Consider the following 12,436-nt stretch of genomic DNA (forward strand, 5'->3'; position numbering starts at 1 on the left):
TTTGGCGGATGCCACGAGAACGCTACCTGCCCCAATGCATAGTGCCAACTGTAAAGTTTGGTGGAGGAGGAATAATGGTCTGGGGCTGTTTTTCATGGTTCCTTAGGCCCTTTAGTTCCAGTGAAGGGACAATCTTAACACTACAGCATACAATGACATTCTAGACAATTCGGTGCTTACAACTTTGTGGCAACAGTTTTGGGAATGCCCTTTCCTGTTTCAGCATGACAGTGCCCCCGTTCACAAAACGAGGTCCATACATAAATGGTTTGTCCAGATTGGTATAGAAAAACTTGACTGGCCTGCACAGAGCCCTGACCTCAACCCCATCGAACACCTTTGGGATGAATTGGAACGGTGACTGCCCAAACTTACTAATGCTCTTGTGGCTGAATGGAAGCAAGTCCCTGCAGCAATGTTCCAACATCTAGTAGAAAGCCTTCCCAGAAGAGTGGAGGCTGTTATAGCAGCAAAAGGGGGACCAACTCCATATTAATGCCCATGATTTTGGAATGAGATGTTTGACGAGCAGGTGTCCACATACCTTTGTTCATGTAGTGTATGATAAAAACGTTGTTGGCATACAAGAACATGATGATGCAAGTTTATTTTCGTAAATAACCAAATGCAGGACTTGGAATGAAGGGAAATAATTAATATTTACTGAGCCTAGGCTTATTAGTGATACAATTATGTATAGATAGGTAGTTCTAGGCATGGTGCTTGGCAAGGCAAAGAGAACATATTCTAACTAGGAATTGAACGGTGCCTCAGCTGGTTTTGATGTGGCAATATTAATCATTTAATTGAAAATGCACTTTCGGAAAAACTGCTCCCCATTAGATAGCCTACATTTGCTGATGTTTTGCTCTCATATCACCCCTCTCTATTCATTCTTTATAATCATTGATATTTCTCAGATGAACATCACCTGTGGAATAGTACAGCAACACCATACGTATCGTGCCAATAAGGTTAACTCTCTTGGTGGGAATTGTAACGTGGCTTATATAACGAGTGTCGCTACACCGCCCCCTCAGAATGGGAAGTCACATCCCCGCCCTTCGATTTTCTTTCAAGCCCTTTGACATATCCGCCCTTGCATTCCGATGGCCTCATGGCCACCATTCCACTTCTGTCAGCAGTGTAGCAAATGGAGGGAGCGGGAAGAAAACACCCTACACATCAATAGTGTTAACCCTCTTGGTGGGAATTGTAACGTGGCTCATACACAAAGTATACCAAACATTAGGAACACCTTCCTAATATTGCGTTATCATGAATTATCATTGGTCACAGACTACTGTCATACAACGCTATGATTGATTAGACTACCCAGGTGAGATCATTAAAGTTCATCATGGCGGGAGACACGAACATGAAGATGCCAGTTACTAGCTAATAAAGAAGAAGTTCATAAAGATCCTGTCGTTCTGCATTTATTATTTTTGTACAAAGCGTGCAAAACAAGACATAGTGTCAGAAGTGGGATTAGAAGATGGATATCGCTGGAGTTTCTTCACTTCGGATGGACTGTGTGTCTTCACACTTAATCGATGCATGGCGTAGGTTCCAACAGAATGTGGAGCTAATGTTTATTTCCTGCCAGCATTGGGGTCAATTCAAATTGAAGGCAGTCAATTAAGGAAGTAAACTAAAATTCCAAATGAATAATTGAGAAAAATGTCATACATTTTCAATGACTTCTCAATCAGCTGAAGCTATTTTTTCCTAAGGTTTTTCAATTTTAGAATGGACAATTCAATGCCTTCAATTCTAATTGACTTCCACCCTGATTCCTACAGACTCTATCCAGAATATCCAGCAACAAGATTCACTTGGGCCCTCAGAATTTTAGCAATTTTCTTGTTTTTATGATTTATCAGACAATAAGACATAACAATTTACATACATTTAAAACATTAACATAGATATTACAGACATATATATTTATAAACTGGGTGGTTTGAGCCCTGAATGCTGATTGGCTGATAGCCATGGTATATCAAACCGTATACCACGGGTATGACAAAACATTTATTTTTACTGCTCTAATTACGTTGATAACCAGGCACCTCTGGGGGTTGTGATACACTGTATTTGACACACTGCCGATTTTGCAGGTTTTCCTACTTACAAAGCATGTAGAGGTCTGTAATTGTTATCATAGGTACACTTCAACTGTGAGAGACGGAATATAAAACAAAAATCCAGAAAATCACATTGTATGATTTTTAAGTAATTAATTTGCATTTTATTGCATGACATAAGTATTTGATCACCTACCAACCAGTAAGAATTCCGGCTCTTACAGACCTGTTAGTTTTTCTTTAAGAAGCCCTCCTGTTCTCCACTCATTACCTGTATTAACTGCACCTGTTTGAACTCGTTACCTGTATAAAAGACACCTGTCCACACACTCAATCAAACAGACTCCATCCTCTCCACAATGGCCACGACCAGAGAGCTGTTTAAGGACATCTGGGATAAAATTGTAGACCTGCACAAGGCTGGAATGGGCTACAGGACAATAGGCAAGCAGCTTCGTGAGAAGGCAAAAACTGTTGGCACAATTATTAGAAAATGGAAGAAGTTCAAGATGACGGTCAATCACCCTCGGTCTGGGGCTCCATGCAAGATCTCACCTCGTGGGGTATCAATGATCATGAGGAAGGTGAGGGATCAGCCCAGAACTACACGGCAGGACCTGGTCAATGACCTGAAGAGAGCTGGGACCACAGTCTCAAAGAAAACCATTAGTAACACACTACGCCGTCATGGATTAAAATCCTGCAGCGCATGCAAGGTCCCCCTGCTCAAGCCAGCGCATGTCCAGGCCCGTCTGAATTTTGCCAATGACCATCTGGATGATCCAGAGGAGGAATGGGAGAAGGTCATGTGGTCTGATGAGACACAAATACGCCGTGTTTGGAGGAAGAAGAAGGATGAGTACAACCCCAAGAACACCATCCCAACCGTGAAGCATGGAGGTGGAAACATCATTCTTTGGGGATGCTTTTCTGCAAAGGGGACAGGACGACTGCACCGTATTGAGGGGAGGATGGATGGGGCCATGTATCGCGAGATCTTGGCCAACAACCTCCTTCCCTCAGTAAGAGCATTGAAGATGGGTCGTGGCTGGGTCTTCCAGCATGACAACGACCCGAAACACACAGCCAGGGCAACTAAGGAGTGGCTCCGTAAGTAGCATCTCAAGGTCCTGGAGTGGCCTAGCCAGTCTCCAGACCTGAACCCAATAGAAAATCTTTGGAGCGAGCTGAAAGTCCGTATTGCCCAGCGACAGCCCCGAAACCTGAAGGATCTGGAGAAGTTCTGTATGGAGGAGTGGGCCAAAATCCCTGCTGCAGTGTGTGCAAACCTGGTCAAGACCTACAGGAAACGTATGATCTCTGTAATTGCAAACAAAGGTTTCTGTAACAAATATTAAGTTCTGCTTTTCTGATGTATCAAATACTTATGTCATGCAATAAAATGCAAATTAATTACTTAAAAATTATTCAATGTGATTTTCTGGATTTTTGTTTTAGATTCCGTCTCTCACAGTTGAAGTGTACCTATGATAAAAATTACATACCTCTACATGCTTTGTAAGTAAGAAAACCTGCAAAATCGGCAGTGTATCAAATACTTGTTCTCCCCACTGTATATGGCCAATATACCACGGCTAAGGGCTGTATCCAGGCACTCTGTGTTGCGTTGTGCTTAAGAACTTAGCCGTGGTATATTGGCCATATACCACATCCCCTTACTGCCACACCCCCTTACCGGTTCAATATACAACTAAAGACACTTTTTTTTTTTTTTTACCCTACCTGTGTTTCCAAGCTTTAAGTCTTTAGAGCTAGCAGATCTAGAATATATATATTCTACTGTACCTATGTTTGGACACTACACTTAGAAAAAAGGGTTCCAAAAGGGTTCTTCGGCTGTCTCCATAGAATAACCCTTTTTGGTTCCAGGTTAGAACCCTTTTGGGTTCCATGTAGAACCCTCTGTGGAAGAGTTCTACCTGGAACCAAAAATGTTATTCAAAGGGTTATCCTATGGGGACAGCCGAAAAACCCTTTTAGGATTTTAGTGTAGATTGATTCAACTGATTCAAAGCTTTAGATCTTATACAGTATCAGAAAGAGGCAGATATAGATTTTCTCATTTCTTTATTTTCCTTTCTCTCTGTCTATAGTTTTTTCTTTCTTTCTCTCTCTCTCCCTCTCTCTCTCGATCTCACTCACTCGCTTCTTCCCTCCTCCCCTTCTCTCCTTCCCTCTCGCTTTCTTCATTTCATCATTTCATTGATTCCTCTCCTACTGCGTTGATGACTATTCTCTGAATCCCTCTCCTCATTACTCTCCACTTTACCAGGCTCCATAATGGCCATTCATTTCCTGCTATGTAAAGTGGCTATACTAGCTCTTGTTCACACACCACTAAACCCTTCAGGAAATATACAACACTCTTCCGCCCACAGGGCTTAGAGGACCAGTTCATTATTAGTAATGTAAGCCTCATGGGCCTCTGGAGTTTACACAGGTTGCATGCCACATGGCAACCCATTCCCTATATAGGACCTTACTTTTGACCAGGCCCTATGGGTGTTCACGAAAGTAGTGTATTATGTAGGGAATACGGTACCATTTGGGATGTAACCACAGTAATGATGCGCCTACATTGATGATGCGCCTAGATATCCCCTTAATCATCTCTGATCTTATGTGTCACAACCACATTCATTAATGGGGCGGAGAGAAATCCTTATCGTAGAACATTACATCAAAACAGCCCAGACACAATTTCAATCTCCTATCTCTGTCCTGGCAACCCACATTGCACACACCTGGCAACCATCATTGCGCACACCTGCTCCCCATCGTTACGCACACCTGGACATCATCACCACCCTGATTACTGTCCCTTCATACAGCCCTCAGTAAGCCTCAGTCATCAGGCAGTATTGGTTTTGGCTACGTTCAGTACGCTGCGCCTGTTTTGTCATGTTTATTATTATTATTAAACTCACCTTCAGCACCTGCTACCTGACTCCCTGCGTGCATGTTACAATCTCTCTGTGTCTGTCTGACATCCACCTCCATCTATCCAAATAGAAATGGATTGTCATTAAAACACAGAGCAGAACAGAGCATGTTCACCTCCACCTCTCATGGTGACAGAGAGACAGACAGACACATCTCGCTGAACTTCGGAGGCCTCCTCCAGAGCAGCTTTCCATCTGGGCCTGGCTGAGAGGAAGGGAAAGGCTTCCCCATTAAAGAGAAAGGGACACAGGCCCACCACAGATAGAGAGACCATGACTAGGTAGGCCAATCCTTGAGTGATGTAGAGACAGACTGGCCACAGCAAGCCCAGCAGCAGTTCTTGTTGTAAATTGGTTCTAATGACATCATTCTACCAATTAGAGAGAGAGAACAGGGGGATTCAGGCCACAGTCAGAGAAGTAAGCCTCCTCCTCACCATAATATATCAGGACAGCCTAAATCACTGGTGACACTCTTTCTTTTTCCTTTATCTTTCCTCCTTTCTCCTTTATAATGACTCCACCAATTCACTTTTCCCTCCTCCCTCCCTCTTTCCTTTCTCATCTCCCCTATATACAATACCTGGTTTCAATTTGAAATGAGGACTTGGGGATGACTACAGGTTGCTGACGCCTCACAAACGGTGCTGAAGCGTTGGTTGGTGGACAGCATTAGTGAGGCATGAGCTTTGCTGTCACTGACTGTCAGCGAGCGCCAAGCGACACAGTAATGTATGTTTAAACATGACTTCATACATGAATGGAGGAGTTGGTGTGAGACTGAATCTATGGAATGTAACAGTGTCAGAGAAAAATAGGATCTCACAATTAAAATACCAATGTATGATTAGAGCAAAACATGAAGTGAAACATTAATTTACACAGTTAAGCCCTAAAAGTCATCTTGACCTTTTTTTATTGTCTTAGTTTGGATTAGAAAATATTTGTGTCGTACACCCAAGCTTGAAAGAACAATCAACGTTCATTAAAAAAGACATTGATTTGAAATAAAATCTTGACATTTTTTATCGTCTTCATTTGAATAAGTCATCTTGACATTTTTTTAATCATCTTTGTTCGTTTGACTGAGGAGATGTGTCTGTCATGTTCTGCAGCTCAAAAGATCAAGCTGCAAAGAAGCAATTTCATGGCAGCGACATAATCATTCAGCCAGATTCACTTTGGAGTGGAAAAAAATATCTATTTCACTTTGGTATTATTCTGACTGCCTTTCATCACTTTACCATTGCAGACATGTAGAGCGAGAATTCAATTTAGAATTGATCACCAATGCTCTTTGTTTCTAGATTGATGTAACTGTAGGCCTAGGTGTTGTTCAGTGTTTGTTTGTGTAAGGTAGGGTTCCCCAACTGAATTTGGCCTGCGGGTGGTTTTATTTGGCCACCTGCGGGCTCTATTCAATCCGTGTCGCGGAATTTCAGCATTACAGCAGAGAATGCATTCACGGTAAATTGGGAATGGGAAATTACCTTAAAATGTATATCGCGCAATCTGTAACACTTCAGCAATACAGATTGAATAGATGTTCGTCTTTATTTTGATAATCTTAGATTCCAGTCTGTCACAAGAGACACGATCATATTGATGGTGGCACTTTTAGGAGACACATGGCAGTTGTTGATGTTTGGCACGTATAAGTGTTCCTATGATTCATATTGTTCCTGTGCCAATGGCTTACCCCCTTCACCCAATTCCTAACAGTTGCTTTCTTCTTTGCTCAGTTGGTAACAGGTGATGTGCCAATCACTTTCCCCCTATGCGCAGTTGCCCAGATGGTAAAATGTGACAATGCCAATTGCCAGGCGACTGGCAAGTGTGTCAATTGAAATCTATTAAATCTCCCTCTCAAACAGCCAAATGGGACAGTTTGTACCATACAGCCTCTTCATCACGGCCAAAGCAGATGGTGGGAGAGACGTGTGAGATGTCTTGTCCAGATACATTATCTAGACCCGTGATTCCTCACACTCTCCTGGATACAGATATTAGAGCAGAATAAGATCATTTTTGACAAAATAGGCAATGATTCTTCTAACCATATGGTTGCCCTGGCCTTGGTTTGGTATTTTCCCTGCTTCAAAACACCAGGAGAAAATTAATGTTGGTTCTGACAACATAATTACGTTTTTTTCTTTCTTTCTTTCTTTCTTTCTTTCTTTCTTTCTTTCTTTCTTTCTTTCTTTCTTTCTTTCTTTCTTTCTTTCTTTCTTTCTTTCTTTCTTTCTTTCTTTCTTTCTTTCTTTCTTTCTTTCTTTCTTTCTTTCTTTCTCCTTTTCATCTTGGTTAGATGCTAGAAATGAACATGTTTATTCTTGAGGTCTTTTTTTTAACATTTCACAGCATGGTCCAGTGAATCTGCAGTACATGTTCAGTGTTATATCAGGAGATGTTAAATAGCACCAGGCTCAGGCTGACTGGCAGAACACAGCACCATCTACAGAAAGACGTTATCTCACCTTTCCCCCGCTTGCATGATCACAGCTGTTCTACTCCACTGATGCTCAATAGAATCAGTCATACCTCCTTTTCTACCTTTCTTTCTTCCTTCCCTGCCTCTTCTCTACTTGGCCGTTGCTACATAACATTGTATATTTTCTCCATCCTCCTCATTCTTCTCTTCTGCCCGTTGTAATCTAACATTGTACCTGTTCTGTTGAATCAGTGATATACTGTATCCTTTTTCTACCTTGGCTTTGCTTTCTATCTTAAGAAAACGTCCTCCCTGCCTCACCTCTTGTTCTCTTCTCTACTTGGCCGTCATTCCACTGTGACTGTGGTTGACAAGCATGGCATCCATTCCTTGATGTAAGGGATTTAATAACTATTAAAGTTATGGTGGCTGTGATATGAACAGCAGCGACGACTGTAACAATCGTGTGTGTGTGTGAACACTGTGGCGATTGCTTTGCATGCTCATTAAGGAACATCCATCAAATGGTAGTAACTGTGGCAACGGCAGACTCTGCAGTCCTGAACTCAGGAAAATGGCAAAGCTCTGTCAAACACACACACACACACACACACACACACACACTTCAATGTGAAAGACTAACACGTTGTTGTGGCATCATAACAGCTTTGTCCTATATATCACACTACAGCTGCTCACAAATAATGGTTGTCTATTGATATGAGAAAGGTGTAAAGAAGAGAGATGATTGCAGGAAACAAGGACAGTAGTCATTCTAAGTTCTGCCAAACCAGGATAAAAGTAGTTCTGCCAAACCAGGATGTAAAATCAGTTGAGGGACCCATTTCTTTTGGGGAAGGAGGTGAAAGAAGCACGAATGTAATGTGATGTACAGTATTTGTGGTTAGGGATGGAGACAGGGTTGCGAGGCAGGATTGGCTGCAGTGTGTTTGTGTGTGTGTGTGTGTATGTGTGATCATGACTGATATTGTGAGCATGCACGTGCTGTTTTCGTGTGTGTGTCTGTGTGTGTGTGTGCCTGCGTCCATGTGAGTCTGTGCGTCTGTGTGTGCGCGCTCATGTGTGTTTAAGGCATGAGAACCGACAGGTTGTGAACAGAAGGGAGGCGAGAACTGAAGGAAAAAAACAGCATATTGTTCCACCTCAGCTCGTTACTAGCCAAGCGTTCAATCTTCTCTCCCTCTCCCTCCATGCTGCTCTCCTGATGCCTGGCAGAAGACAGGGAGGGAGGGAGGGAGGGAGGGAGGGAAAGGGAGAGAGAGCCACAGCGAGGGAGTGAGAGAGGGAGAGAGTGAGAAAATGAGAGGGAGTGAGAGGGAAAGGAAGCGAGAGCAAGGGAGTGAAAGAGGGAGAGAGAGATGGAGGGAGGATATAGGCTGTCCAACAAGAAAGAACAAAGCACGAAGATACAAGGTTAGCCTATAGCCTGGTCCGAGATCAATTTGTGCTTTCTTGCCAACTTCTGTGGTCATTGACATGACATGAATGTGACAATGACCATATGAGTTGGCAAGACGGCACACACAGATCTGGGACCATGCTAACAAAATCATGGGTTGTTTGACAGAATGATATACTGTAGAGACCCTCACATCATACAACATTTAACTTTATTGGGGGAAAAAGGTAAAGATGATTCTGAATGAAACACCACTATTACCACAGACTTGTGCTTCTACTCAAGCCATGGTCAGTTTCTGATCTTGATGTTGATTAAAATATATGTGATGATATCAGTGGAGGATCCTCAGAGGAGGAAGGGGAGGACCATCCTCCTCAGTGAATGTCATAAAAATCTAAATTGTAAAACATTAAAAAGGTTATCCTTTTTAGATAAAACTATACTAAAGACTTACACAGTAATTACGACAACTTTTGGAGGACGTTCTCCAACCTTTCAAAGCTCTTGCAGCATGAACTGACATGTCCACCCAATCAAAGGGTCAGAGAATACATATAGTACTGAAAGCATAAGCTACAGCTAGCTAGGACTGCAGTGCATAAAATGTGGTTAGTAGTTGTTTCAAAGAGTGACAAACACAATAATTAATTTATTCAAAAATGAAGGAGAAGTAAGAGAGAGATAGAGAGATTTTGTATTTTTTTTCACTTTCAGTTTCACTTACTTAGCTAGCATGTGCAGCTAGCTAGTTTAGCCTACTCTAACACCCTGCTCAAAGAGAGGGATGCTATTGTCATGTGAATTTCTATCTCTAATTCGACCTAAGCTTGAATCATTACCAGAGGTTGTAAAGCTCTGGTTTTAATCATCAATGATTCAAGGTCCACAATCCACAAGTAATTATCGGTAAATTTATTCATGGAGAGCTCTCCTCAAAAACACAAATATCCTGTTTTTTATACTCCTTGACAAACAAAGACACTATGCTCCTCCCACCTTTAGGTGGCTTTCTTAAACAGTTCCCGCCTTCCCCCTTGAATGGTTAGTAACGCCCCTTCTGTTAGTGGGTTGACACTACATGATAATTCTAACATTTATACTGTGTTTGGGGTGAAATTCTTTAGTCATTATTCTTAAAATCCAAATTAATCTAACAATCCACCCCTTTGACTAAATATTCCCACATTCAGGATAAATGTATTTTACAAGCATGATTAATCTCAGAGATCACATCAGAACTAATAAACATTTCATCCAATTGCGGTCTTTCAGGGTCCAAATCCTCGTCATCCACCAAGCCTGGAGGATTGTTTTTCACATTCCCCTGGTCAGAGTCCGGAGTCAGTCCATCTCTCATCATTGTTTAGATACTGCATTTCACCAACGCCTGACTCACCAATCCTCGGACACAGGGAACAAGACAACAACCACATAATACAAGAATACCCATACAAACACTGATCGCTCCTAAGATGGTGGCTGCTAGGGTTTTCCATTTACCAAATATTTCATCAAACCATCTATCCACAATGTACTAACTTCTGAGTTCAGTTCATCCTTCACTTAGTGCAGTTAATTCTGTAAGAGCTCTGGTGACTGTCCCATCCAGTGTGGTGTTGTTAGGGATAAATATGCAACAATGGCTTATCTTTCTATAGACACCGGCCCTTTCTGCCTGATCTAGAACCAACCTCTACTAAGTTATGAGCGGGATGGCGGATAATCGCTCAGAGATCCCCTTTACTGCATCTCTAGTCTTGTCAATAAATCGCTGTTGGTTGTAATAGATATAATTTATCCAATCCATATTTTTGTTTGTCCCCCACGAGAAAAATGTTGAGGTAAAACTCTCCCATATTTGATTTATAGCTTTGTATTCGTCTGGAACACCCCTGGGGATGCCTATACCATCTATCCAAATTGGGCTATTTCCTTCCTGACTTATTTATTTTTCTCCTAATTATTCTTCCTGTCACTGGTCTTTGATGACCAATTCTTACAGGTTGGACCAACAATACTGGTGCACAAGTACCCACCCATCCCTCTGGTAATGTCTGCCGAATGCTCCCTTTTTTAGTGCATGCCCACCACACATCAGTCAAAGGGATGGTTAGGTTCCTAATTTTTTTTCCCTTCCTTCCTTATCTAAATCAGTCACATTAATTATCTCCTTACAGCCATCAAAATCACCCAAGTTACGGGTGCCATTTCTATGTCTGTAACACTGGTATTCGCCAGGAGTTAAAGTGAATCTAGGTGGGCTGGCCGAGTATGTCAATTTTGCCAGCCCAATCCCTATGCAATTTGGCTCTTTTTGATTGGACCCCAGGTCTAATACACAGGGAAACATTGCCTTTGGCATTGGGGCGGTCAACATTGTTGGTCGCCCAATGGAGCATGCATAACAATTGGTCTCCTCCAAGGCCCTAGCGGTGTATTTCATCCACTTTAACCAGAGATTCTCATCAGGGACCCCCTCCACTTCCCCATTGTTCCATTCTTGGAGGAGAAAATCTTTCATAGTGGACGGGTTAGTTGAATTGACTCCGTCATCCCTTGACTGATCTACTCGGTCTATTGCTGTTAGTGGATTAATGACAGTACCTGCTCCCTCTATATCTTTTGACTCCATCAAATATAATCTTAGACAAGTATCCCGTCCGTATACGTCCGCGCAAGCCCAGTAAGTTCTTCTCATGTCCTCTTTAGTGACTTTTACTATTGTTACTGCCATTTCCGTGGGGATGTCGTTATACCTTCTTATCCTCCATCTTGACGTCCAGCCCCCCCCCCCCCGTCTCATATCTCCTTCCCCCAGTATGTCTAAATACCTGAGCCCAGGAACAATCCGCTGAGGGGGCTGAACATAAATACAACGGGATCTTATAATCCCATGTTGCTTGCTTATCCACTCTGATAAGATCCCTAATCATAATTTTGAATCTTACTCCCCACCCTTCTCTGACTCCTATTTTGTAGATCACTCGCCCTTGATGGTCAGTATGTCGGGTCGCTTTCCCTTTATTTCTTAATAATGGTAAGGCCATAGCGTAATTGGTGCGAGGTGGTGGTGGATTTTGACCTACCACGACTATTGCCGAGACTATGATGCAGCTCAGGGTCACCCATATTCCCAAAAACCCCCAACCCTCTTCTGTCTTGAGTCCTTCTGCTCGGTACCACCCCATACTCACACCCTAGGAACACACTACAGTGATGATAGGTCTGGGTAGGAGATCTTCGTTGACAGAGATGACCCCCGCACCCTGTGGCCCAGTTCCGCTCGTCAACTCTGCGTGTGCTAAGCGGTGCTTGTATGTGGTCCTACCTTCTTGCAGTGGGTAACATGGACCCAGGTTCCTCTCTCTGCTATTCTAATGGCCAAGGTGGTTACCAACATAACCTGATAGGGCCCTTCCCAACAGGCCTGCTTCCAGTTTTCCTTCTAGTGACTGGATGCTCACCAGTCACCTGGTTAGATAGTGGGTCACCTTCTCCTTTAGTTCACCTGTGGGGCACAAAACCTCTG

Source organism: Coregonus lavaretus (genome assembly GCF_964263955.1).
Source record: "Coregonus lavaretus genome assembly, chromosome: 7".
In the NCBI taxonomy this organism is placed as follows: domain Eukaryota; kingdom Metazoa; phylum Chordata; class Actinopteri; order Salmoniformes; family Salmonidae; genus Coregonus; species Coregonus lavaretus.